Below are 25,006 nucleotides of genomic sequence, written 5' to 3'. Positions count from 1 at the left end.
CTCTGATGGTTAATTTGGGGACAATTATGGCTCTGAGCATAAAAAAACTAAAAAGGGGAAATTATGGAAGAGATACAGATTTTATAGAGACAAAAAAATATGCCACATCTTCTTTTTCCCACCAGCCCCTTTCTGCTTCCTTCTCTGCTCTGCACTCTGACCTGCATGTCCCAAGAAGGCTTCTCAGTGGGCTCCTAGGAGCTCAGCCTGCCAACTGGGCTTGGCCGATGGGAGTACCAGCAAGAGGTTCCAGAGAGGGACCAGGATGAGGTCAGAGTGGTTATTGCCAGGCTCCCTCCCTCCTGATTGTGGCCACCACATTTCTCTAACAAAGGGTGTGCTGGGCTGCCCTTTCCACACAGGTCTCTCTCCAAATGTTGGCAACAGCCCCTTCTCCCGTGTTTAGTAATGGCTCCCCACTGTGACTAGCCCTGGGGTACTGCACTGTCTTCTGTCCTTTCCCTGCATCCTGACCATCTCTGAGTAATGAGTCTCTTTATTAATTGCTCTTCCAATTACCTAATTTGAGTGTTCCACCTGTTTCCTGCTGGGACCCTGACTGATTTATGCTGCATCATTTGAGACAACAAAAAAAGTATCTGTTCCAAGAAAAAAAACCCATAAAGCCCCAAAACTGTTAGATTATTTTAGAAAGAGAAAGAAAAATGTGTTTACTGTTCGATAACCAAAAAAAAAGAAAAAAAGAAAAGAAAAAAGGTAATGAATGCTTATATTCTTTCAATTTATTGAATCCTGAAGCAGGACTAAATGATACTTGGGTTTGAAGGTGAACACACTTGATACATTTAAGCCAATTAAGCATGACAGTCCAATAAGTAATTTTGCGTGTCTCCTTCAATGATAGAAATGTGGAATATTAAAATGCCACAAATAATATTACAAGGGTTAGAAAAAATTTTAATGTGTTGCTATTAGACCCGCAAGAACTGAAAGAAGATTCGGCATGGTGACCAATATCAATGACGTTAAAAGACGTTTTCTACCTACAGAAACTAAAAGCCACCTAATGACTATTCACTTACAAGGGAAATCTTTGGAAGAGTTTGATACAGTTCTGTAAGTCAAAAAATAATTAGGTATGTTTATCATTTGGCTAGTGACAGCTGTAAAATAAGAAAAGATTATACCAAGAATTTTTAAAACCCCACAAATGATTTGGAAATTATTGATTGGTTTGATGATTGATTTGTCATACAAATTCTTTAGTAAATAGTTTTATATTACTTATAGTATGTTTTATTGGGAATAAAAGACAACATGTTTTTAAATTTGTGGTTTATACATTGATTTCTATTTTAATTTTTATTTATTTACTTACTTATTTATTTTTTGTGGCTGGCTGGTACAAGGATTGAACCTGGACCTTGGTGTTAGCAGCCCCACGCTCTAACCAACTGAGCTAACCAACCTGCCTATTTTAATTTGTTACTGTACTAGTGGTTGTATATTTTCAATAGTGACCATGCCATATACTACAATAGTGGGCTCTCCTAATATGAATTATTATCAATAGGTGGTTGGACTGTCAGACATTTAGGAACCACAGTGTCAGGCGGGGGCTGCCCCAGGAGGAGGCTCAGCGACAGTTCACACCACGGCAGCTGAAGCTCGCGGTTTGGAGATGTGTCTCCACTAAGCCAGCTGTTGGCACCCAACCCTGAGCATCAAACCGCCTTGGAAGGTGGGACCAGGGCCACTTGGGCTCTTCTTTGCAGGTTGTTAGTTCTAATGTCACCTATCGAAAGAAAGACAGGCATGGGCAGTGAGAGGGGGGCTGCTCCTTGGAGGTGAGAGCAGCAGGGTCCTGGTCATGAAGTTTCTCCCAGGTGAGGCGAGGGTGGGGTGGAGACAAGGCAGGGAGCTACCTCCACGCCTGGGTGATGACCATGAAAATGAATGTGGTGCCTTGTCGGGTGGGCAAGAGAGGAGAGGGTGGAGCAGAGAAAGGCAACTGCCTTCCCCAGCCATGTACTCCCTGGCCAGGAAGGCAGGCCTTCCTCTTGGTGGCTGTGATAAGTCACCTCCACGTTCTTCCCCAGGACCTCAGCACCCTTTTCTACCATAGAAGCCATCATCTTAGTGATGCCTGCAATTTCTGTCCACTGCACCATGAACTATCGATTTATGTTTCTCTCCTCAGCCTGGTCTAACCTCATTCTGCCCATTCATGTACAATGTACTGGGCACATTTATTGAAGAGCTACTACACACCAGACCTGGTGCTAAGCCTAGAAAGCTCATGAATTCTGGCAAACACAGGCCCAATTTCAGTTTGACCACTTACCAGCTGAATGACTTTAGGCATTGTCTAACCTCCTGAGCTCAGATTCTATAAGAGGCGGGTAATACAACTGCCTCTCGTGTGAGTAAATGAGATGATACTTACAAGGTGCTTGGCACAGTAGGCAGTGGCTCAACTCTTTCTCAGCTATTTCCCTTCCTCGAGGGTAGGCAGAGGCCTCTCTCTGTGCTCCCCCAAGCACCCTGCAGCCAGCACCTAGCACACAGTGAGCACTCCACAAAGACTGGGTAAGAGACTCCGTACACTTTGCCTCGTGATGGGGGGACATAGAAGTCATGTGCCTTGTGCTGGGGGAATCTTGCTGTTCTGCCAGTCCTAGTTAAGAGCTTGGTTAAGAGCCCTGGCTAAGAGCTTTACAGATACAGATGTGTTTGGAGACACTGTCACTGTTTCATTCCTGGTGCTAAGCCTAGAAAGCTCATGAATTCTGGCAAACACAGGCCCAATTTCAGTTTGACTACTTACCAGCTGAATGACTTTAGGCATTGTCTAACTTCCTGAGCTCAGATTCTATAAGAGGCGGGTAATACAACTGCCTCTCATGTGAGTAAATGAGATGATACTTACAAGGTGCTTGGCACAGTAGGCAGTGGCTCAACTCTTCTTTCTCAGCTATTTCCCTTCCTCGAGGCTAGTCAGAGGCCTCTCTCTGTGCTCCCCCAAGCACCCTGCAGCCAGCACCTAGCACACAGTGAGCACTCCACAAAGACTGGGTGAGAGACTCCGTACACTTTGCCTGGTGATGGGGGGACATAGAAGTCATGTGCCTTGTGCTGGGGGAATCTTGCTGTTCTGCCAGTCCTAGTGAAGAGCTTGGTTAAGAGCCCTGGCTAAGAGCTTTACAGATACAGATGTGTTTGGAGACACTGTCACTGTTTCATCTTGTTTTATTTTTTCTCTCTCTCATTAGCAAAAGAGGAAGCCAAGATCTGAGAGAGTGGCCTCTTGTCCATGGGAAGACAGGCATCAGAGAGGGGAGCATGCTGGACGAGGCGAGGAGACTGGATCATAGCACGGATGTGCCACCACCAGCATGTCCGCTGTGGCTGAGGCTTCTATGCTCTAGGTGGTCCAGTCCTGCCTTATCTGAAGTCTCATGGCTCATCCCTGCCCCATCTGCTCTGTAAGGTTGTTGGCAAGGGCCAGGTCATCATGTAGGCATGATGAAAATGGTTTGGCTAGCTAACAGTGCTTTGGCAATTGGGCTGTCACTGTTCCTGCTACTGCTCATTAAACCACACGCATATTTGTGTTAACTGAGGTCACTGTCATATTGGAAAGAATACAGGATGGGATGTTGGAATCTTAGGTTTTAATTTAGACATAGCTACTAACTCGTTGTGTGACCCTGGGCATCTCCTTGCTCCTGTGTCATCCCAGAGGTTGTACTAGGTGATCTGTCTCAGTCCTCTGGGATTTAAAGGTTGATTACTAGGAACAGAAACTAATACCTGCAAGCAGATACTAATGGATTTGAAACCCAACAAATTCACTCCAGCTCTAGATGCTTTGGAGAGTGACAATCTGTTGACAACGAACTAGATGGCTCCTTTAGGCCAGACTCTTGGTTCACCCTGGAGGGTGCCTGGGCAGGTAGGTGTTGAGCCAGGGGCCACTCAGGCTATTGCTACAGCCCTTGTGCAAGACAGCACATGGCATTGCAAGCATATATTTTAGAGGAAAATCGTTTTCCTTCAACAAAAATCTGGCAGCTACAGATGTGGTGTCCTGGCCGTAGGGTTTTCCAAGCCCTGCAAGATTTCTGACTCTTACCCAGTGTGCTTCTGTACCAAAGATGCAGTGAAGGAAAGCTTCTGATTCATCCACCCCCAGGCTCGACAGTTCTCAATCATGAGTCTCCTCCACAGCCACCAAGCCCATCTGTCAACCTCTTCATGCTTCTCACTGCTGTTTCGCCCCTCAGTGATCCCATGCCACACGGTGTTGCTCCCGTGCCTCGCTCAGCCAGTGAGCGGGAACCGGTCTGTATGTGGGATTCAAACCCTCGGGCGGGAGCGCCGCCGCGCTTCCCAAGCGGCGCACTATAGCAGTGCGCCACCGGGCTGGCCCAGTTCTTCACATCTTTTTAATAGTTTTGCCAAAAGAAAATGAAATCACCCAAAGTGGTATTTTTTATGAAGGCTTATAAAGTCCACAAATGAGCACAGTGATGCTATTTTGAAAGACGTCAAAACTGAAAATTCAGGATTAAGGGGTGACAGTTACGATCATATCAGTATAAGCGTTCCATTTGTTTCTGCACTTGTTGTTGCATGTCATTAAGAAGATAGGTAGCTACTAAAGGTAATAGTTTTCAGTTAGCTTACAGTCTTAAGATAACCTTCAATTAAACAGAGGTGGCTGAAAGCATCATTTGAGGTCTGTTTAAAAACAAGCTCACCTGTCTCTCCCTCTGTCTCTGGAAGTAAGGGTGGATTGGCAAATTAAGAAGCCACAGACTAGATTACTCAGCCATGGAACACTCTCTCTGTGCCCAGCATAGCACCTGGTTCATTGTAGAACCTGGTTCAATGAATAAACAGATAGTCAGTTTACTTAATATCTTAATCTTGAGTCTATCTTCCTGCCAAACTCTCCACCATCTTCTCAGAGAAATTAGACAGACAGGTGAAGATAGATGACAGATAGATATTGGTATATAGACAGGTGATAGATATTGTGTATAGTAGATGATAGATATAGAGCCTCCCTTGCAGCTAGGTGTGACCATGCAACTAAGTTCTCACTGGTGGAATATGAGCAGAACTGAGGTATGTAACTTCTGTATCACTTACTTAAATTATAATAAGTTGTCCTCCATTTCTGTTCTACCTTGCTCCCTGTGAACAGGGATGCTGACGTGGTGGTGACCCAACTTTGATCCTGCAGATGACAACTCTCTAGAGGATGGCAGAGCAACAGGTGGAAGGAGCCTGGGTATGGAGTGACCGTATGGAGCAGAGCTTCCCTGCTAGTCTGAGCCACTCACCTCTAGGCAGCCATGTTAGAGAGAAATATGCTTCAGTTTAACTGGGGTCTCTGTTACAGTGGCTTAGATGCGTACAGCTTTACGTACAGCCTATACCTTAACTGCTACACCAGTCTGGGGTTTGCTCCTCAATCACAATCACCTTTCACAGAGAGTGTATTCTGCTAAAACTACAAAAGATCAACATCAGGAAAAGTAGAGTTCTTTCCCCTGAGAACCAACCTTTTAGAAGTCCAGGGATAGGCATAGAAAGGACCGATGTGGTGAAACACCAGCAGAAGAGGGAGTGGTTCTCAGGGATTCTGAGGAAAGACACCCAGGGGATCTCATGTGCCTTCCATAACCCACAGCTATGACCACTCACCCTCAGTCCCAACCAAGTTCTGAACTTAGAAGGGTAGGAGCCGTGTTTCAAAGAAGCAGTGTTTTTAGTCCTCTTTTCTGAGGACTCCCTTCTGACCAAGAACTTCCACATCTTCCCCCTTCATCCAGAGCGTGTGTGTGCACGTGTGCTCATGCATGCACGTGTTCATGCACATGTGTGCCCACATGCATGCGTTCATGTGTATGTGTGTGTGTGCATGTGTATTCATGCATTTGCATGCTTGTGTGCTGTGGGGGCTGGATAGGGAGGGTTGAGGGTAAGAATTTAAACAAGGCCCCCATCTGAACGGCAGGCTCTAACTCACTCTGTATGTTGTGCTAGTTGTCCAGCCATGATGATTTGTGACACTCACACCAGATTTGGCTTTTCCTCCAGGCCTTGGGGTGCAGCCATCACTGGGTTTTGCTCCCTGGGGTTTGGGACCCTCTGCCCAGGGAAGCAGCCCCTTCTCAGCCAAGGCCTTCCATCTAGAACTCTAACATGCAAATGCCATGGAGTGAGTAGCCCTGCTCAGTTCGCAGCTCCTGGAGAAGGCTCACTCCCTTTTGATCTTGCTGGCACTGACACAAAACCCCAGGACTCTGCTATGGGATTTTGATCCACATAATAGAATCAGGCAGAGGGAGACACTAACATGTGCCGAAAAGCCTTTCAAGCTGGCTTGGGCTTAGGGCTCAGGGAAGTAAGGGTTGGGATGTTTAATGAGGGCAAATTCTGGAAAACCTGGGAAATAAAAGCTGAAAGAAGTAAATACAGAGAGATTATCGCTGAATTCTTGTAATTGCCTTACAAGCCCCTCCAGAGGGGCAGACAGTGACTAAGAAGGGACTCTGCCACAGGATGACCATTAGGGCTTGGCAGGCAGAGGTGCGGTTTAGAGTTGATCCTGAGTGAAGCTAAACGTTCCAATCCAGGGGTTTTCTATCCACTGGTTTTGTCAGTTTTCTTCCTCCGGCCCCTGCCCCAAAGCTTGTTAGCATGACTCAGGCAGAGGGTGCAGAGACTGAGGGAAGTGGGCGGGGTCCCTCCCTGGGCTGGGTCCCTCCTTTTTGTAGATCCCCACTTGGGAGAGCTGGGCTGGTCCCAGCTCTGCTTCCTCCGGCCCCTGCCCCAAAGCTTGTTAGCATGACTCAGGCAGAGGGTGCAGAGACTGACGGAAGTGGGCGGGGTCCCTCCCTGGGCTGGGTCCCTCCTTTTTGTAGATCCCCACTTGGGAGAGCTGGGCTGGTCCCAGCTCTTCCTTAACCAGTCACATGAAGGCACAAAGCTTTCCTTTTGCCTCCATAGGCATCTCGGTCTCCTCATTCACCTCTCACCATCTCTGCTGGTGGCACATGCAAAGCTGGCTTGTTCTCCTTAACTGTGTGTCTGCCCTTCTGTGCTGGACTCTGACTATGGGGCCCAGGGTAGGGGTGACCTCAGGAGGCCAGAGGGCCCAGCTGAGGCAGGGAGTCTGAGCATCGCAGAGACCCGCTCGTGTTGTGATGCTTGGCTCTTCTGGAACTGACCTGACTTCAGCTAAGGTGTGTACTTGGACATATGCATTCTAGAATTTACGGGTACGTTTGGTTCCAATGCACCTTTCTCTCAGTCCAAGTTAGCGTAGCTTCTCTGTAGGCCCTCTATAGACAGTTTATGTTTTCCATTTCTTAGGGGGTCCCAGAGGTTTTTTTTGTTTGTTTTGCTTTTTTGCCTTCCCCAAGTCCCAGAGCATTTTTGCAATGATCATTTGCCAGAAAATTGTGGGAAATATGGTACAGAGGAGTTCAAGGTTAAGATCCAAAGGAGAGTACATGGAATGGTACCAAAGGGAGGGCAAGTGGACCACGGACTAGGCCTCTGACCAGCTCTCCTGCAGTAACAGGAGAAGGGGAACGTGGGTGAAGATAGTCAGGAAATAGCAAAATTCAGAAGCAGAATTGGCAAGAGGCAAGAAAGATGGAGCAAGACAGAGGCTTTGGCCCTGAGGAGTCTTCTTCGGAAGGTGGTTGGGAAGCTCTGACCCCTTGGTGACGGGATTTGGGGGCCATGGGCAGCCAGGAACCAGTGGGCGCTCTCAGTGGTTACCATCCCTGGCCACTGAGCCCAAGTTGGCTCCCCACGCCCCCTCTCTCCAAAACCAACAGCCCTCCTTGAGAGCTCACTCAGACCAGCTACACTGACTCAGCAGGCTGGGAAGCACTGAGAAACCTTTTGGGGGAAATCCAAAGCCCAGATCTTCTTGTTCTGAGAACCTCCCACCACCGGAAGGAAGAAAAGATCACAAAACTCAGCACTTTCCAGCTTGCTGTTCCTGTCCACCGTGGTGGCACTGGCCAGGGGTTGGCGGGTGTACAGCTATTTTTACCCTCAGATTTCCGGAATTGCCGACCAGTCCTGGTTACATGACACCACAGCCAACTCAACTCCATCCATAGCAATCACAAGAAATCTAAGCCACAGTATGCAGCCGCACATGGCCACACTCATCCTACCCCGGACACACAGGCCCCCAGCTAGAGTCAAGTGCCAAGGCCCACGCCGCAGGGTGAGGAAGCCCCTCTCTCGGGGTCAGATGGGATGCTCAGCATGGCCAACAGCCTCTGCCAGTCAGAGGACACCAAAGTTCAGGGTTCGCATTTCAATCCTTCCAAGGGCCTCTAAGTCAAATGTTCATGTGGTTTGTGGTGGACTCAGTCCAGAATAGTATTTTGCAGCCACACAGAGCTACTCTGTTGAAGGCTGTCTTGCCCACCCTGTTTTAATGGCCCCCAACTCAACAATGGTTTCTTTCCTCTTCTTCTAAACCTCTCAACCTGTGAGTCTCCAGGCCAACTTACCTTTGGTTTTCCATCTTCCATCTGCCTTTCAGTCTATAGACTTCTTTCAGAGGTTCCAGATGCTGGTGTGTTTTGAGAAGGAAATACTTCCTCATAGTGTGGATAGATAAATAATGTTAATGCTGGAGAAAACTTTAATCCTGGATAGAATTTTTCTGCTGCCTAAAGTATATGTGAACGAATCGTGTGAACTGTGAATTCCCACTCAGGGCTTTTCCAGGCTGCTGTAAGGAGACCGTTTGAGGATAATGAAATTATCATAGTGTTCTCTTCTCCAAGCAGCCAAGGCCTTTGGGTTTCTCTGTGGTAATAGGTAGAAAAAGAGTCAAGGAATGCCGGTTTATAATTGCTGTTAACAGTGGCAATCACTACTGCTGTTATGACGGAGGGCCCGGCTGTGCTGTCGCTGTTCCCCAGGGAAGAGGGCCTCACTCACATTGAATGTTTCTGCCTCCATGAGGCCAAAGCATTGGCAACTGAAAGCAACGGACTGTCCAAGCCACTATTTTCTTTTTCTTTTATTGACAAATGTTTTTTAAGCCTCAAAATACCACTAAATCATAAGGCCTTTCCCCATTGGATTTCCCTTAGAAAATTAACTTGGATCAAGAAGGATTCAGTGTGAGTCGAGCTCTAAATCTGCCCAGCTCAGGGAGCTCAAAGGTTGGCCTACAGCCCCTCCTTCACAGGCCCAGCTTCCGGTGACCACTCATTGGGAGATTTGCAGCAGCAGCTATTTTCTGTTTCAGTTACTGCGCTGAGACTCACCAACTGCAGAGTCACAAGCCAGCCCACCGGCAAGGGCGTGCAGGGCTCAGAAGGCCAGGGTGGGGGTGGCAGTGAGTCGAGCTCTAAATCTGCCCAGCTCAGGGAGCTCAAAGGTTGGCCTACAGCCCCTCCTTCGCAGGCCCAGCTTCCGGTGACCACTCATTGGGAGATTTGCAGCAGCAGCTATTTTCTGTTTCAGTTACTGCGCTGTGACTCACCAACTGCAGAGTCACAAGCCAGCCCACCGGCAAGGGCGTGCAGGGCTCAGAAGGCCAGGGTGGGGGTGGCAGTGGAGGTGAGCTGAGGTGCGAGGAAGAGCAAGAGAAAAGAAAGCTACAAAAATAACAGACTTGATAGGCTCACTATTTCATCACGTAATATTCAAATATTAGACCCTGGCCCCAAATAGCCATTCACTTACTGCCTTTTCTCTTTGTGCTGGCTCCAAGACACACGAACTGAGAGGCAGCCGAACAAAATGCCTCATTCATGAGAGCCTGGCGGATGCAAGTGAGTTCACAACCTGATAATCCCTGACAGCCCTCATTAAATCATGGCCCTGCAGGTGTGAAGGCTGCTGGGAGTGGGGCTGTACCCAGGTGGCTGTGTTAGACCCAAGCAGGAGGACTGGAGCTCTGTCCCTCAGTTCTCTGCAAGGCAGGAGAGGGTAGCTTTCTAAGTTGATCAAGGAATAGCCTGGCCAAGGAACAGTCCCAATTCAAAATAAATGCTTAGGGCTAAAGCATCTTTTCATGGCAAAAGTCAGAGGCTTTTCTCTTAATTTGATGTGTGTATATAAAAGCTTGGTTTCTTCAATAAAAATGAGCATCCAATATCCCAAACCTGGTAAAAGCAGGAAAACCGCCTGGTTCTTGACTCTCACCTCTCAAGATTTGCCTTCCTCTTAAGGGTCAGTCCTAACTCCTGTTTCCTGCACATCAACTTCAGGAAAGAGCCCTCCTTGTCCCCTGGAGCTCAACATGCCATCCCACCAGAGCGACCAGGAAGGAGGTTCCTGTTTGGCCACGGAGAGAGCATCTCCAACAGGGGAGACAAAAGCCTGTCCCTGGGGAGCTCTCCCTCCTACAACTCACAGGAGCAGTGCTAAGTTTTATTAGGGAAGTGAGTGCACCTTGGGGCATGTTTGTCTGACAAAAAGAAATAGGTTTACATGCAGCTGCCACCATTGTAGTGTGATTTTAGGAGTGTCCTTAGGAAAGCTTGAGATCAAAAAATCTCTCCCATACTGCCTTTTTTGTCACTGATCCCTGAAATCCCTCAGCTAAATATCTTGCTTATTGTTGTTAAAAACTTGTTAAATTTCAAGTACGTTGGGAATCATAACACACGATGCCATTTCTAATATTACAAGGCACCAAGTGGGGACATAAAGGAGGGAAAGAACCCAGCTCCTGCCCCCAGTGACTCTGCCAGCAAACTCTTGATGGACGAGGCACAGTCACAAAAGAGAATCAACGTATAAGGCGGAATTCAGCACCCTCTCTGACCCTCAGTTTCTTCATCTGTATAGTGGGGATGATGATAACAAAAACAGTATCTAATGTCACAGGATGGTTAGGAAAATATAATGAAGTCCAGAAATCTGGTGTGAGCATCTCAAAATTACACTAGTCAAGTAGAAAATCCCTATTGCACCATTTGCCAGAAGACAGCATCCAGGAAGCACAACTCTGTTACACTCTTTCAGGTGGTTTTGGTTCTTGACCTAACAGAGGGTGTGCTCTGCAGGGATGGAGGCCACAGCATGTGCCTCAAGGACTTGGCTTTGTGAGATCTTAGAGTCACTTGCTGCAGAGAAGAAATGTTGGCCACTGTGTCTTTCGGTACACAAGTTGAACTTATATCTATAGGAACATCAGGTCTTCAACTTAAATATACACATTTAAGCCCTTACTTAGTAAAAATACCTACTTAATAACTAACTCTTTCACCTAGGTACCTAGATAGCAACCAGTATTTGAGAAATTGGGAACAAAAACATAGAAGTCATTCAAAGCAATCCAAACCATTGAAATTCAACCACCGTGTTAATACACTTTGCAAGCAGACTGAAGAAAAATGTAAAACTGAAGCTACTTCTAATGGCTTTAGCTAAACAAAATAAACCTAGAGAGGAAAATAAAATTATTTCTTCCAACTGGAGTTTTTACAAGGGTAGAAAAATCAAATGCTTTCCTTAAACTCTACAAAGCAAACAAAACCCTTCAAAAGTCCATGAGAAATGGCAGGTATTTAGGTGATTAAGTTTGAGTGGACATGTAAGAAATGTTTCTGGAAAACTGTGGAGCAACTGGCTGAGGATGGCAGAATCATCAGGATTTGACAGTATTAGAAATGCAAGCCTGGAGCTACAAACTTGAAACCCAGGACTTGGAAACTGAATCCATTCTTAACTCTCTGTTACCCTCACCTCTCAACAGAATAAAACTCTAATGTCTTCAGAAAGCTATAGTTTTTAAAGAAATAACAAGCAAAGTATTTGAAATCATTAGCATTTACTGGGGCCTTCCTTCTCTGTTTTTCTAATCGGACTTCCTCTGTGTAGTAGCTCAGGCTGCCATTACAAAATGCCACAGACTGGGTTGCTTAACAACAGAAATTTCTTTTCTCACAGTCTGGAGGTTAGAAGTCCAAGATCAAGGTGGCAGCAGGTCTGGTTTCTCCCGAGGCCTCTCTTCAGCTTGCAGATGGTCGCCTTCTTGCTGTGTCCATATGTGGTTATCTGTGTACACATACATCCCTGGTGTCTACCTGTGTCTCCAAATTTCCTTCTCTTATAAGGACACCAGGTGGATTGGATTAAGGCCCACCCTAACAACCTCATTTTAACTTAATCACTTCTTTAAAGACTCTATCTCCAAATACAGTTATATTCCAAGGTACTAGGAGTCAGGATTTCAACATAGGAATTGGGAGGCGGGGCAGGGCGGGGAAGGCACAATTAGCCCATAACACTCTGTTCTTAATCTCTACATAACAATTACAATTCCTTGAAGTTGACACAACAAGCAAACAGAAAGGACATTGCTGGGTGGGAGGGGAGAGAGGGAGGAGGGAGGGAGGTTTCGGTAATGGGCCACAATAATCAACCACATTGTATATCGACAAAATAAAATAAAATAAAATAAATCTCTATACCTTTGCACTGGGGAGAGTCTGCTGTGGTTTCTTTTGCCTATTTTCTCATCTAGTCTCTCTGTCTTGGTTTCTATCTCCATACCTCTTTGTCTTTCCCTCTCTGCTTCCTCAGTTTTTCGAGTATCTATTAAGTAATTTCTGTATGTCTATTATGAATGATGACACAGAAAAATGTTGTCCCTGCCCCCAAGAAACTTTCATTCTAGCAACTGAAAGAAGATTTTACTTCAAATAACCATAATCTGAAGGCAGCTTGTTATAAACACCATAAGAGATTAGAGCACAAGTTGGCAAATGACAGCATGAAGACCAAATTTGTCCCACCACCTATTTTTATAAATAAAGTTTTATTGAAACACAGTCATGCCCATTTGTGTATTTACTATTTATGGCTGCTTTTCAGAGTTGTGTGATTGTGACAAAGACCCTATGGCCTGCAAAGTCAAAGATATTTACTGTCTAAGCCTGGACCATAGTCAAATTTTATAGGACATGAGAGGCAGGAGGAAGCCCATCTGACTGTTGCATTGGGGATATGTCACTGAGGAACCTACATGAAGAAACTCAGACATCAAGATAGGAGCCTGTACCTCAGTCAGAGGGCTCTGGAGCATCATTGAGGGTTTTGGAATAGGGGTTGATGCATAATTAGTACATTCTAGTGAGAGGCACTGTACAGGATGCACAGATGAATTAGACACAATTCCTGCCATCCAGGAGTATATGACTCTGATAATGGGAATAAGACAAATGCCCAAACAATTAAAATACTGGGCAGAATGATGCCTCCACCAGGGAAACTTAAACCAGGAAAGTAATAAAAGAGGGGTCTGAGCAAAGTAAAAGTTGATTAGCAGGTGGAGGGTGGATTATTAATGATGATGATAATGATAGTCAAGGTTCACTGAGCCCATCGTATGAGTCAGGTCCTCTGCAAAGTGCTTTACACACTGCGTTTCATTTAATCTCATAACAATCCTGTAAAAAGATACTCGTATAATTCCCAATTAACAGATGAGGAAATAGAGGTTCAGACTGAGCTGGGATTTAAACTCAAGTTAGACCCTCCCATGCTCCCCACTTCCGAGTTAGATACTATCATCCACGCACTTCACTAGTATAGTGAGAGGGGAGGTGGGGAGGTCTATTAAAGACTATTGCAAAAATCTATCATTTGGTGAGAAATGACAGGAGGGGTTAGGATTTATAGTTTATAGCTAGTATTTAAGTAGGTTATAATTTTTGAAAAAACAATGTGAAAGTTTCCAAGGATGACTGGTGCCTCAGAATGTGTACTTGGTTCCAGTGTGTGATTGTGAAGGAATCGATCCCTGCAGCTCCCTCAGGTGCAATGTGCACTTCTGTCCTTCCAGGAGGAAACTCCAAAGAGGTGTTGCTCTCCACAGTGTGTGCTCATACCATAATATTTTGTGCTTTTCATTTAAAACACCACAAAGTTAGTGACACAACTGGAGGCTCACCGAAGCTGAGGGTTGCCAGCATTTTAGACAATGAGGAGGGGGCTGTCTGGAAGAAGCCCTTCTGGCCCCCCACCATCCTCCCATGGGGTGCAGATGAGACTCTTAGAGACACCCAAGAGGCCTCACAGTACTAAGAACCACAGCTAAGAGCCAGGCAGAGCAGGGGATCCAGTGCTTCAACAAGGAGATGCCCTCCGGGCAGCAACTCCAGCCTCGTGGTCAAGTATGTGCTGTGCAGTCCCCACAGCCAGGTGGGAGGCAGCAGGCCCTCCTGGCTACACTGGGGTTCTGACGGGATAGGTCAGGAGCTACCACCCAGCAGACAAGGGAAGACAGAGTGGGCTCGATGCAGGAACTCAGTAGCTCTTAGCTGCCCCCCCGCTTCCTGGTTTCTCACATACCACTAGGTCCTAAATGACAAGCTGCAATTACAGTAAAGCGCTAAAGTTACAAGTTGTTCTAAACACTCTTCGACAAGGAATATTCAGTGAAAAGGAACCCCAGGCAGTTATAAATCTTTTTTGCTGTGTGGAAACCATAAGGTTTGCATCCAAGAATGTGTTGTCTGTTTGAGGCTGGCCTTTATTCTTTCAGACGGGTGCCAGTGGCATGCATCTCAAATGAGCAGTTGTCTGTGGCCCCAGAGACTGTGGCTGGGGCATATCTAATCAGGTTAAGCAGCCGTTCATCCCAGCTGTCAGATCACTAGAAATCAGAATGTATGTGCAACCACACACAACTCAAATAGAAGATTGGCACTCGCAGGCCTGAATCTCCAACGCCCCCCTGACCTTGCTGTGGTGCCCCCTGGTTTTCTCTTTTCCTACGTGACTATATACAATGCCTATATACAACAGTAGCAAAGCTATTTCAGGGATTAAAACAGCTAATTGCAGATTTCCATCATGGCCAGCCACTCAGAACACAGGTTTGGAGAGCACACTGGTTGGTGGTCTTTGCCTGCGGGAATGGTTTTGGCTTGGGTGCCCCATGAAGTCGCTCATCCACACCCCAGCTCCACAAAGCTGTTAATTGGGGGCTCTTCCATGTGGGCTACTTGGTTCTGGGCATGAGGAATTTGGTGGGATTTAGTGTGAAATGGCGTGTGATGTTTTTTTTTGTTTTTGTTTTTTTTTCCTTTTTGTCTTTTTTCGTGTCCGGCAACGGATCGCAACCCTCAGTGTCGCGCCCGTACCAGACCCGGACCGGCAACGGGATCGCAACCCTCGGTGTTGCTCCCGCACCTCGCTCAGCCAGTGAGCGGGAACCGGTCTGTATGTGGGATCCGAACCCTCGGCGGGAGCGCCACCGCACTCCCAAGCGGCGCACTGTGCAGTGCGCCACCGGGCCGGCCCGGCGTGTGGTGTTTTTTTTGGCCCTAAAAGCATGGCTAGAAGGGCCCTTAAAAGTCATCTACTCTGCCTGCTTTACTAGATAGACAAAGACACCACAGCTCAGAAAGAGTCTCATAGCTAGTCCAGGGGAGAGGTGGGATGAAGCTCCACATTTTCTCACTGCTTTCCTGGTGCTCTGTCTTATGAGATGTCTGATCACGTCCCATAAAAGTGTAAAGGAGGCAGTAAAACAGGCCTAAAGCCAGGTTTAAATCCAGGCTCCCACATGCACAGCAGTGAGACTTCAGGTGAGTTATTTAACCTGGCTGAATTGTAATTGCTCTGTCTATAAAATGGAGATAGTAAGACCTACCTATAGGTTGGCCAATTAATTAAATGAAATCTTGACTTAAAGCTCTCAGCACAATGCCTGCCATTTAGTAAATGGCCCCTTGACAGTGCTTGGTGCATGTCTTAGTCTGTTCAGGCTGCTGTAACTGGGTAGCTTATAAACAACAGCAATGTATTGTTCATTGTTCTGGAGGCTGGGAAATTCAAGATCAAGGTGCTGGCAGATCCTGTGTCTAGTGAGGACCCATTTTCTGTTTCATAGTTCTCACTGTTTCCTCACATGGTGGAAGGGGCAAATGAGGCCTCTGGGTCTCTTTTATAAGGGCACTAATCCTATTTATGAGGGCTCCACTTCATGGTCTAATCATCTCCTAATGTCATCACCTTAGGGGTTAGAATTTCAACACATGAATTTGGGGGGGATGTAAACATTCAGTCCATTGCAGTGTCCCTGTTACTACTGTAGTGATATTGGCTCCTTTTGCTGAGGGATATTCTGCATATTTCCTACCTAGGAGGAGAGGCACTAGAAGTTGATTTTCATGCAGCAACCCCCTCCATCTACCTACACTGTCATTTCTGAGAGGTGATCTCTGCAGGGCCAGTAGGACCTAGTCCTGGGAAAGCTGGGGACATAGAGGGATCAGAGAAATTCAGGAGAAAACTATTCATTATCTTCCCCTCAAGAGATTAAACGTCCTCCTCCAATGAACGTAAGACCTTTTTCTTTAGAAAACAGTTGCTGTGTTGGCCTCTCTAAAGGAAGCAGTTTATGTATCCCACCACTGGCCCTGGAGGACAAGCTGCAGCAGTGGCCCTCAGTAGACAGGCAGGGCCTCCCTCCTCACGGGGAAAGCAATGTTTCCACAAGAGAGGAAAGGACAGGCTCCAGCCCTGTTCACTGCCATCTCAGCTCAGGAGGCAACATCTTGCATTAATTTCAGAAGAGTGAATTTCCAGTTTGGGGACAACGGTGGCAGGAGAAGTGGGTCGTTAGTGGGGATTTTCTTTTGGAGAGATACTTTGATTAGAAGTAGGAGGAGAAGGGAGCTGCAAAGAGGGCAAAGATACAAAGCGGGCGTTTGGGCAATGAGCTTGACCAAGAGGAGCCGGGCGCTCAGCCTGAGTAAGAGGCTGGACGCTGGGAGCTTCGCAGACGCTTGGAAAGGCCAGGTGAGGGGCTCTCTCCGTGGCCTCGCTTCATAGAGATCATCTCCTCAGCTCTGGAAAGCCTCAGAAAGCTCTACCTGGTTTGTGCTCCTCGGATTTTTTTCAATCCCTGCATGGAACTGCCAACATTTTCCACATTAAGAACAAATCAAAAGAGATTTTTCACTAAGCTCAAGTTAGTGGACGGGAATGAGAGCAAATCAAATTCATGCAAAAATAGAGGAAATTAATTTTTAAAAAGCCCGACCAAACACCCTGTAATTTTCAGTGATTTCCTTTCAGGGAAACTGTGACCACTGTCACTATAAACAAAGCAGAGAATAAATAAATAAAAAGGGAAAGAAGGTTGTGTTTTTTTCTTCTTGCCTCCTGATGGATGGTTTATAGAGGCCTCAGGATAAAAGTCAGTCTCTAATCGTTCCCAGATGGTGCCTGCCTCTGCCACTGCTTCAGTGTTTCCCCATGTGCCCTTGCCCCGGCCTGCCAGACACATTGATGGTGACGGGGGCTGGACCCTCTCCCCTTTGGCCATGGCCACATCTAGATGCAGAGGAGCAGCAGAAGTTCAGGCCATCAGGAGGGGCAGACAGCTTCAACCACCTCTTCACCACCACAGAAATGAGCTGCCCTGAGCCAGCACCCTCTCCCTTCAGAGCATGGCTGGGCTCCTGGCGGCCTGGCTCTGACTCTAGCCCTGGGGACCACCAAGGAGCTTGTGTGCCTCTTTCTTCTCAGGACCACCTTCCTCAACTGTGCTCATTGCCATGCTCCTGGGACCTCCTCAGTCCTGCTTCTGAGGGGTGGCCTGACTGGCAGAGATCTTTGCCTAACTCAGGAGAAGGCCTCCACCCTTCCGATGCACCACTCATATTGGGGCATCTGGACCTATTAATATAAGCAGCCCCAAACCCTTTCTGAAATGAGGTAGGGTGTTCATCATAATTAAAGTCACTGCCTCATATCATCTTTGCTCCTATAGGTTGGGGTTGGGGATCTCCATAGATTGCACTCAGCTGGCATCACCATCCCATCTGGAAATCTCCTCAGCCCACGCTGGCACCCCAGCGCCTTTGCTGCTTATCTGGTTCCATAAACCTTAGGAAGCCACACTGGCAGAGCACGTGACTCCAGGACGACCATTTAGGAAGTGTCTTCTGTCTTCTTTCTTCCTCCCCTGCCCCACATCTCTGGAGTGATGCCTGGAATGCCACACAAGTGGGCCCCCTTCTGATTCCTCAGTAACTGGGATTTAGCAGAAATGGGGGCTGGACATGTAGCCAGATTCCAAATCTCTATTCACACCATCTTTGCTTCTCTATTGACTGTATTTTAGAAATTCAGGTGCTTTTACCAGGCTAGATGTTCTCTTTGTATGTGGGAAGACATAAGCCTTTCTCTATGAAGAATTTGAAGATAGCTTTTTAGCTGTTGAATATCTTTTGAAAAACAAATATCATGATGATTGGGGCAAGTGAATCAGAAACAGATGGATAAAATTTCTCTGAAACACACAGAATTTCAAACCAGAGGGAAGGGGTGGGGGCAAAAAGAGTTTGGGGTTTCCACGAGCCCAAAAGGAAAGGAGCTTGAGCCACTTGACAGATCCAACCAGCTCATCTGGGAGTAGCCAATTCAGCATCACCAGTGATGTCTGTGCAGCCTCCAAGGAGCACAGTTATCAAGAACATGGAGCTGCTATCAAGTTTCTAAAACATGGCTTCTGGAAAGACAGTTGTTCTGATTTAAAATATGCTTTTCCCTAACCATTCCCCTGGAGCTCTATGGAAGATGGAAATTATTTTGGAGATAAGCAGTTGCTGGGTTTGGCATCCACTCTGCAACAGTTAGATATATGTACAGAGGCTCTGATTTGGGGGGGTGGGATTTTGCTGAGCGGTGGGGTTGGACACATCAGTGGTTTCAACAAGAATGTGAAAATACTATATTTTGTGACAAATTTGCTCCAGGGTAGGCAGATTGCTCACAAATCGTTTGCAGATTTCCATAAAATATGTAGGGACTTCCATGCAGAAGAAAGGAAGTTTGGAGCCCAAATTCTTTTGGGGTTTTGCTAAGCTCAAAACATGGCAATGGAGTTGGAGACCATGGCTGGTCCCAGCAATGGCCCTGGAGCCAGTCCTCATTGTTCTGACACCCCCGGCCTGAGCAGGTTGCACTCCTGCAGGGTGGCTTTGCAGAGTTCTCAAGAGGAGCTGCTGCCTCCTTCATTCTCCATCTGCCCTGTAGTGTTAGTCTCTTCTCCAAAACTGACCTGAATCTGTAGCTACCACCACCACATAACCATCCTCCTTGTTCAAAGGAGGAGCCTGCTCTCCACTTGGGACATGATATTCTTTAAATGGTGCCAAAATGGAAAGTGATTGAGGATCACTCAGAGTCTGTCCTGAATTTAATGTTCTATAGAATTCTTTTAGACACTCCATCAAGGCCCAACTGTGGTCCTACTTAGAAAATCAAAAGCATTAATTAATCCATCCACTAATTCATACTTCACACGTCTAAACTGGGGTTCTGTTTCCATTACTGCCTTGGCATTCTCCTCTCGGCCAGTGGCAGCGGCATCTACTCAGGCTGGAAATCTCAGATTTTTCCATGATCGCTCCCTCTCACTCATTTTTTAGATTCAGTCCATCAGGAAGTCCATCGGAAAGTGCAATTCCCAAGCCCAGAATTATGTCTTCTATACACTGCCACTGCCCCTTCCAGGCACCAGCATCTTCTGTCTGGACAACCTCAGTCACCGCCCAGGTGGCCTCCACCATCTCTACTCATTGCTCTTCCTGCCTTTCCACCAGTTCATCCTCTACACAGCTGCTCCAGAGACCGTCTCATTTCTCAAACTGTAATTCAAGTCACATCATTTCTCTGCATAAATATGTTTAGTTGCTTTGCATTGCTTCAGAATTAAATCCAAACTTTTCCAAACTTCTCACTGTGACCTCTAAGACCTAGTATGATCTAACCCCTGCTTCCCTCAACTCCCTCCCCATCTCCGCCTCTCCACCCCACGCCATCTTCCCTGGGATCCAGCTACTTGTCCCCCTCCCAGACACCACACCCATCTCAAGCCCTTCACACACACACATCACCAAAATCTCTCTCTGCAACTCTTTATATCACTGGCTCCTTCTCATTCTTTGAGATGGAATGTCTCCTCCTACTTGTTCATAGATCATAATGATCTCCAAGCCCGAGACCTTAATGGAAATCACTCATTGTTTGGAAAGTTTTCTGGCTGTAGATCTTAATTTCTGTTCAGTCTGTGGCACTTGTTAGCATGAGGACGCGCATTTGCACACATGTGAGCATGCACACAACACCCACGTTACCATGCATTCACCTGACCCTGGCAAAGAGTGCACTGGTGAGGAGGGGGCTGATGGAAGCGGGGCGGGGTTGGGGGGTCATGAACAAATCCCCATAATGAAAACATGAAAAACACAGCTGGAACTCTGGACCCTCCCAGTCCAGAAGCCCTGCCATGGGAGTCTTGTGAGCAAAGGCCTCTCTCCTCTTTCCTGGTAGTGGTAGGTGAGGACCCTGGGGTGGCTGCTGGGTAGTGGCGAGTGAGTTGGTAAGGGTGAGTATTCCATTCCACCAGGGGACAGGACAGTGATGTCTAATCCTGATCAACCCTCTGGAGCCAGAAGGGGGAGAAAAAGAGTGGGAGGAAGGCCTGATTTAGGACAGACAGGAGAGTGGGGGTGCCTCTTAGACAGGGCGTTTGATTTTTTTCCTCTATAACCTATTCCCATTATAAAAGAAAACATGCTCTGTTGGAAACTTTTAAGCACTATAGAAAATTCAGATTTAAGGGGAACAAATCTCCTAGAATTCCCTTATCCAAAGACAACCATTGCTATTATTTTAATGCATTTATTCCTGTCTTTTCTCTATGCAGTTTTTTCTTTCTTTTCGCGTTACACAGCAGACTTCCTATTGAATGTAAAACTTTCTGTCCTGCTTTTTCCATTTAACCTTTCAACCTAAGCATTTTTAAGGTTATTACCTAGTCACTGTGAATATCATTATTAAAGGCATGGATACCCTAAAGATTCAGTTTATTGTTCACCTATGAATAGAACTTTGCTTTATCTTGAATAGTTAATTATTATACATAAAGTGGTGATTAAAATTTTTCAAGAAAGATTTAGGACAACTTTCTCAGGATAGATTAGATGGATTTTTTAAGTTGTGCTAGTCATTTTAGCCTGTGACTCCAGATTAAATTTATTCAATTCACTGTGGTCAGTAATCATTTTTATATCTCTTTACTTCTTCTCTTGAAAAGGAAAAAGGAGTGTTTTCCCTTAGATTCTTTCTGAAGTAATTTTCAGATGTCTGCAGGTCTCGCCAAGGTGTAGGAGTATGATGGAGACTGATAGCTGCTCAACAAAATCTGTTCTCCCTTCACTTGGGCACACAACTAGATCCATTTTCTAGCTTCCCTTGAAGGTAGATGTGTTGTGTGATTGAGTTTTATCTGAAGGAATGGGAGAGGAAGTGCGGTGTCCTACTTCTAGGCCTAGCTATGAAGTCTCCCACCTATGATCCTCCACAGTTTTCTCCTTCCATCAGTTGGATGCACAGTGCCCTAGAGGATGAGAGGCACGAGATAGAGGGAGACTGGATTCCTGAATAACATGGAAGAGAATAACCCTGGCTTTCTGAACGGCTGTCCAGAGCTATTATATGAACAAGAAATAAACTTGTATTGTGTTGAGACATTATAGTTTTGGACTGTTTGTTACAACACTTTAGCCCACACTTGCAGATACAGGGTGCAAATAAAGCCCCACTAAACATTAGTCTCCAATTTTTGATGGCTCTGAGCCCCTTCCAGTGTTAGTGCAGGATCTTATTCTCTTTTCTCAGGTATTTCTGGAGGTCCTGGGCATAAGAACCTTTCTGTTCATCCTCATTCACCTGTCTCACTAAGGAATCCTGTTTCCTTCTCCAAGGTGAATAAAGCAGAGCTGTTATCAACCACCCAGGGTGTGGCTTTGGAGTAGACAGAGCTGGAGACATGCTTTGAATTCCTCTGAAATAGTTTCTATCAGAGGCTCCATCTGGCCAAAGATTCAGGCACTTCTCCTGAGTTGTCCCCTGGGAGGGGTTCTCTGGACTTAGGTAGGACCCATGGACTGTTGGGTGGAGCCAGGCAGATCTGAACAGTATTGCCCAAGGCAAACAGTATCGCCTAAGGATAATCAATCATGGTCCTCCTGAAGCCTCATTCCCAAGAGGCAGGATGGTGGCAGCCAGAGACAGCCGGCAGAGACAGTCGGTGGAGCAGAGGTGGGGCAGCATGACCTGGAGATTCCCAGCAGCTCCAGAGGAGAGCCTGCGGCCTAGCTCATGGGAGCTAAGAGGTCTCCCAAGGGTGCCAAATATGTTTAAACATGTGTCACAAAATCACAAGGTGCTGTTTCCTGAGCTGTCTAATTAAAAAGCCCATATCAGTGACTTGGTAATAAAATATCATTGCATATTCCACATAGGATCAAAGCTTCCTGAGTGCTTCCATTAAAGAGCACTTTCTGAGTATTTCCACTGAGAAGCCTCTGGCTCTGTGATGGTCCCGCTTGTTCAGTTTTATAGTCTGCCTTCATCACAAAGGCGCAATACAGCGTAGACATCAAATCCCAGCCCCTGTGGCTCAGCTTGTCAAGGGCAGTTTCCTCACCTCTACGTGTCTTAGTTTCCCCCTCTGTGAGATGTGGACAAAGGTGGAAATTGTCTCAGAGGTATCAGGATGATTGAATGAATAAAATCATGAAAAATCATATAACTTCCTGGAAGATAGCTACTATTACAAGACACAGGCTTTCTCAGGCTGGATTCTACAGCTTCCACATGGATTACGACCTTATGTTCACCAGACACTTGAACCAAATAAAACAGCTATCCAATTTGCAGAGCACTTTTATGTTTTATTTTTGTTCCAGTTCAGGTTTTTATTTTCATTTTTAAAAATTTATACAGGTCCAATAATTTTTTTCAAACTAGGTTTGCTGGGCTTTTGGAAAATCTTTGGTTTGGTTAGTGGCAAAATTTGAAAAATAGCATTAGGGTTTGGTTTGGCTTTCAGTTGAAGAGAGCTGCTTGGGCTGGTTTGGGGTTCATAGTTTGGCTCAGTTCAAAGCCTGACCATGAACTTTTCTCTTTCTCTGTTGCTCGCTGGGGCATACAGTGCTGGGGAGAACACCAGCACCCTAGATATCAGTGCACCTGCAAATACTACCAGTTGCTGGGCCTTAGACTCTGTATCAAAAAGTTACTTGAAAAATGTGGCCCGCAAGCATCTTGAAACATAACAATGAGTATTAGAGGTCTCAGAACCACACACATGGTGGGCCAGACGGAGGACAGTTTTTTTTTTTTTGTCATTGTTTTGTGTTTTTGTTTTGTTTTCTATAAGTAGCATAAGAACTTTATCAAAAGAGCCCACAAGCACTCAGAAGAGCCTGAAGCAGACCAGGTCTCAATGTAAAAGTTCAGCAGATATTTGTTCTCAGTTCATGTCTGTCGATCAATTTTAACTTCTGGCCTCACACTATTTCAGAACCACTAAATTTGGAGAAAATGTTGTAGTCATTACTTTTAGATATGTTTTCCCAACTACTCTGAGCCATAGAGGCTTAATGAATTTCCAAGTCAGCTGATAACACATGAGGGCACCAGAAATACTCCCAGGACTCCTGACATCTGTTGCCCTCTTCTAACCTCCAGAATCTCCTCATCTTCAGGAGGGTGAACATGTTACATAATGGCAACCTTTCATCCCCTGGTAAGTCCATGCTGATTCATTACTCAAGGGAATAGGGTGTTTTCTCACTTTCTTTTTGCTATCTCAAATAACCAGCAGAGATTTAGGTCCATAACACTGAAGGACAATTAGTAAGTAAATGTGTTGGAATTTTATTTACATTGCTTTTTCAGAGCTAATTATTTACTTCTGGTATCCCAGTTTCCTCAGGCCTCTTCAGCCATTTAGCACAGATGGAGGCCCCATTAATGGTAAGAACCCACATTTCACTGTCTCTCACCTACATGTGCTTAGGAAGGACCTCAGCCCCTGCCAAGTCTCCCCTGAGGGTTTCTGGAAGTCATCCCCATAGACACAGTCTGTTGTCTATAGTGAAGTGGGTCATCTTTTATTGCAGTTGCTGAAGGCTCCCACCACTGTGCTGCTTCTGGATTTTGTGGGTGAAACATCTGTCTCCCTTCAGCTTTCTATCTCTTTAGGTTCCAGAAATGAATCCATGTGCATTTCAGGGGTGACAGACTTGAAGCTCAGGCTCAATTCTGAAATGTAGCTACACTCCAACCCTGGTGGACATTTTTTAAACTGGCTCAGGTAGGCTTCATATGGCTGCCTCAGCCCTTAGGCTATGTTCTTCCAGCTGTCCTCGTTCCTTCAGTCACATATGCTTCTGGCAACCCTTCCCACGAGCTCCCCAGACAAGTCCAAATTTCAACTTAGGCCTCCCCTGTTTGTCGTAAGGTAAATAGTGCCCATGAGTGAAAATATCATGGAATGAAAATATCATGAAATGTAAACATCATGAAATGAAAACATCATGAAATGAAAACATCATGATCTTATGGCTGGAGCTATCAGTTTATGAGATTAATTTAAATCACCCGCATTAATTAAGTAATAAGAAAGCACATTATAAGATATCGAGTGCTCTGCAGATGACAGACAGATTTGCCAGAAATCAGTTTGCCACATCATCTTTTTGCCAGTGTTCCCGGTTTCACTACAGTCCTCATTTTGGGAGGGGTCAGGGGGATATAGGGCTCACTCCTTCCCTCGATGAGGCTAAACTAACCTGACCAAAATTGCATTTCTGTTAATTATTTATAGACAGTAATTCACACTGCATGAAATGGTTTCCATAGCCTTTGAAGGTTTTTCCTTGTTTTCAGTTCTAGTTTTGCTGAGGCTTTCTAAAGACAATCCCTGAGGCTGGCTTGTGGGAGAGGGACTCCAGAGATCCTGTCTTTCAAAGCAACAGTGACATCCTCCCCTACCCCCACCCCACCTTGCTCAGTAACTGCCCCTGTGTCCTGCCCTCATAAACAACCGGGAGCAAGCCCTTGACACCATCTCTCTCACTTTCATGAAACTTGCCAGCTTTGGATGCAATTGTCGTTTCTGGAAAATTGCCCAGGGGTAAGACTAGGTTGAGTGCAAATA

At 46.0% G+C, this 25,006-nt stretch overlaps 1 non-coding gene across 1 annotated transcript; it reads right to left on the bottom strand.

The window, feature by feature from the left end:
* Positions 1-1,357: 1,357 nt before the first annotated feature.
* On the bottom strand, positions 1,358-1,430 carry TRNAS-GCU. Its single transcript has one exon. It is a non-coding gene; the product is annotated as a tRNA-Ser (tRNA).
* Between the last annotated feature and the right edge of the window lie 23,576 nt (positions 1,431-25,006).

Source organism: Galeopterus variegatus, unplaced genomic scaffold (assembly GCF_000696425.1).
Source record: "Galeopterus variegatus unplaced genomic scaffold, G_variegatus-3.0.2 Scaffold13630, whole genome shotgun sequence".
NCBI classification, from domain to species: domain Eukaryota; kingdom Metazoa; phylum Chordata; class Mammalia; order Dermoptera; family Cynocephalidae; genus Galeopterus; species Galeopterus variegatus.
The sequence above is the reverse complement of the archived record's forward strand: the minus strand, read 5'-3'. Positions and strand labels throughout refer to the sequence as shown.